The sequence below is a fragment of the Castor canadensis genome, chromosome 7 (genome assembly GCF_047511655.1).
Source record: "Castor canadensis chromosome 7, mCasCan1.hap1v2, whole genome shotgun sequence".
Lineage (NCBI taxonomy): Eukaryota > Metazoa > Chordata > Mammalia > Rodentia > Castoridae > Castor > Castor canadensis.
Genome location: NC_133392.1, coordinates 156,973,983 through 156,978,158, shown reverse-complemented (window position 1 = coordinate 156,978,158; position 4,176 = coordinate 156,973,983). Strand labels below are relative to the sequence as shown.

The 4,176-nt window shown below is 38.1% G+C and overlaps 1 protein-coding gene across 1 annotated transcript in view; it reads right to left on the bottom strand.

Moving 5' to 3' along the window:
* Rere (arginine-glutamic acid dipeptide repeats) overlaps window positions 1–4,176 on the bottom strand; it is a 379,832-nt gene that overhangs the window by 337,829 nt on the left and 37,827 nt on the right. The gene's annotated exons all lie outside the window — the stretch shown is intronic.

Genomic DNA, 4,176 nt, shown 5'->3' with positions numbered 1-4,176 from the left:
GGGCAAAATAGTTTCTGCTGGGTTTTGGGGGGGGGAGAGGGAGGGGGGGTAAGGGAGAGGGTGGGGGCAGGGGGGAGAAATGAACCAAACCTTGTATGCACATATGAATAATAAAAGAAAAATGAAAAAAAAAATCCAAAAAAAAAAAAGAATAAAATCCTGTCATTTGCAACAACATAGATGGAACTAGAGGACATTATATTAAGTGCAATAAACCCGGCACAGAAAGACAAATATGGCCATTTCTCACTCATTTCTTCAACATAAAAGCACTGATCTCATAAAAGTAGAAAGTAAAGGTTATGGCTCTCAAGTGGTAGAGCACTTGAATAAGTACATTCATGTGAGAGGCCTTGAGTTCAATCCCCTGTATGACCAAAAAAAAAAGTACAATAGTAGTCACTAGAGATAAGGAAGGGTAGAAAGAAGGAAGGATAGAGGTGGCAGAACAGGCACCAAAATCCAGTTTGGAGAAACTGGTGCTAACTTTCCATAGGATGCCACAGTAGGGTAACTCTTAGTCTACAATAATTATAATTCCAAAATAACAAGAGTTCAAAGGTTCTTAAACGTAGAAATGATCAATGTTTGAGGAGAGGAAAATACCAATTATCTTGACTTGATTTTTTTTTTTTTTTTTGTAGGACTGGGGTTTGAACTCGGGATTTTGTGCTTGCAAAGCAGGTGCTCTACCACTTGAGCCACACCTAAATTCCATTCTGGAGACAGTCTCGAAACTATCAAGCACCTGGCATGACGTGATCATTTTCGAGCACTGTATACATGTATTGAATTATCATGCTTTACCCTACAAATATGTAAACATAGTATGTTAAATTTTTTAAAGTAGGGCTGGTGGAGTGGCTCAAGTGGTGGAGCGTCTGCCTAGCAAGCATTGAAGCCCTGAGTTCAAACCCCAGTACCACCAAAAAAAAAAAAAAATTTTTTAAATAACTGCAAAATAGAAAGTAAATTGCAAGTAAATGCAGCACCATTACATATGTGCTTTGACAAGCACTTGGCTTTGAAACAATTTCACTTTGTTCTTCAAGAGTTCATTCAACAAGGCCAATCAAGATTTGGAAGAAAAAACTTTTTTTGTTACAGTCTTTGCATATAACCTACACCATCTTCTCAATTTACTTTTGGTTTCTGGGGGGGGGGGTTGGGGGGATAGTATTGGGATTTGAACTCAGGGCCTCAGGATTTCGAGGCAGGCACTCTACCACTTGAGCCAACCCTCAACCCTCAAATTTCAAAACAAGGAATTTTGTTAATTGAATTACCAAAAAGTTTCAAAAATTTTTAAACCCCAACTATGTTACTATTATTTGACATCTCAATTTAAAGATCTACAAACCAAATGTATGTCTAAACAGGAATGTTTAAAAACACTAAAGTCTTTGAAATATTACAGCAATAAACTGCAATCACATTAAATCAAATCCAGGCAGTATGTCTTTCATAAGTCTCATCAAAACAAAGCAGATGTTGAAAAAACTTGCCTTTTTCTGTAATTCACTAATAACTGAATATAAAGAAATATCACTACAATGTAAAAGTACAAGCACAGTATCACTTCCAGAATTTATAACACATCAAATAACGCTCCTGTTCACATTTTACTTTTATGAGTCAAGTTTTTATATATTCAAATTTTTCATGAAATAGTTACAGCATATGGTTAAATACTGGAGAATAATGTAAGAGATACTATGCATCCACCACTGAGATCTAACAAATGTTACCATTTGGCATGTATGCTTCAGCTTTTTTCCCCTAAAGCAATTAATAAAATACTGCAGGGGTGAAAAAAAAAACCTACGTTCAAACCCCAGACCCACCAAAATAAAAAAATTAAAATACTGCAGGGACTGGGGGCATGGCTCAAAATGGTAGAGCTCATGAGGCCCTGAGCTCAAACGGGAGTATCACCAAAAAAAAAGAAATAAAAACCACTTCATTTTAAAAACTACTTTAAAAGGAGGAACTAGATGTAAGTAAACTTTAGGGTTCCTGGAGTTTTTTAACTTCCATACTGACATTTTTTATTACTCTATGGGTTTCACTGTGTACCCCAACGATTCATGTGCTGGAAGCTTAAATCCCAGTATTGCAACATTAAGAGGTAGGGTGACCTTTTAAGAGGTAGGGGCAGCTGAGCACCGGTGGCTCACACCTGTAATCCTAGATACTGTGGAAGCAGAGGTCAGGAGGATCAAGGCTCGAAGCCAGTCTAGGCAAAAAAGTTTCACAAAACCCTATCTCAAAAAAACCCTGGGGAGGGGGTGGGGGTGGCGGCAGGGGGGAGAAATGACCCAATCATTGTATGCACATATGAATAATAAAAACAATAAAAATTAAAAAAAAAACTGTAACAAAAAAGGGCTGGTGAAGTGGCTCAAGGTGTTAGCCCTGAGATCAAATCCCAATACCACAAAAAAAAAAAAGGTAGGGGCAGGAAGGATGTTCACAGAGGAGATTCAAGTTCAAGGCCAGTCTAGGCTACTTATAAGCAGAACCATTTCTTTTAATTTTTTAAAAAAGCCAGAAGAATAATATAACCAGGAACTGAATTCTTCTTTATAAGTCACTATACCACACCTCTCATCTTTTGATCAAAGGACATAAATACACCATGTTTCCCTCAACTGAATACTGTTAGAAAAATTACCATATTAAACCAGATACATTAAAAAAGGAGGGGGGACCCCCACTGGTGGCTCATGCCTGTAATCCTAGCTACTTGGGAGGCTGAGATCAGGAGGCCAACTCAGGCAAGTAGCTCTCAAGACCCCATCTCCATAATAACCAGAGCAAAATGGGCTGGCTGCATGGGTCAAGCAGTAGAGTTGCCTGGTTTGCAAGTGCAGAGCCCTGAATTCAAATTCCAGTCCCACAAAAGAAATAAATAAATTGGAGTATTGTCTTTGTTCGTTTTGGCTGACAATGTGGCAAAAACTAAGAAACTGAGGGCTGGTGGAGTAGATCAAGTGGCAGAACGCCTGCCTAGCAAGCATGAGGCTGAGTTCAAACCCTAGTAGAACAAGAAGAAAAAAAAGAAAGACTTAGAAAAACATTTTCAAGATGATTAAAATGGTAGACCTGTGGCTGAAACATGGGTGACTTAGAGGGGAAATATCATACTTAGGAAAAAACAGAGCTCCCAGCTTATCTTTCTGCCTCAACACAACAACCCAGATAAACCCTCTGCTTCATTTCCTTGTTCTCATATGCACTAGAAAAATCACTCCTAGTCAATTCTTTAGTAACATCAATGGATTGAGAACAGATCTCGTGTAATTCATCTGTTCAGCTAACCCTTTCTCTTCACTGGGCAGGTAGTATATGTATGTGAGGAAGTCCTGTACAAATAATGAACACATAGCACACAAGACTCATTCCAGAAAAATGTTCTGAACAAGTCATGGGGGGAAAAAAAACTGTAGTCATCTTTCCAGGCCAATCCTATCTTTAGAATCAGCTTTTAGGAGTCCTTGGATGCTGTAGACACTGAGATTTATTTTAGGGGTGACAAATTCGTTATTCCAATGTGTTCATAGCACAAGCTCATTTTCTGTGTAAATATTTTCAATCAAAGCTTTCTGCAGAACACATGTACAGTTCCCAAAGACTTCACACAACAAAATATAAGGCACTTTATGTGCCACTGGCATGGTTCTCATAACACTTAAATGCCCAATTTGTATTGTTTAATTAAAGAGGGAAAAGGTCAATGGCTATTTACCCTTTCTTATTAAAGTAAAGGAAATGAGAATATCTTGCTGTAAACAAGGCAAAATAAATCCCAAATTGTTTAGCACCCAGCATCTTCAATATAAATCTCAACTTCTGCCCCTCCCAAAGCTTTAGGAGTTCATAATAAGATAAAACACTGATGTGTGCAGCCATAACCACACTGTTGGATCAGGCTCTGTAAATGACAGTCAGGTCAGGGGTGAAGAAGTGACTCTTTCCTATTTCCTACTGTCCACTCAGTATATCCATGTATTAATACACTTTAAATCACATTAAAGACACAATCCACAACTGGGTGAGGAAAACAGTAGGCACTGGAAATATTCAGTAATAACTGAATTCAGCAGAAAAGTACAGCAAATTCGCTTAACAGAACACTACACCATCATTAAAAATAGTTCTGAGCCAGGCAACCTC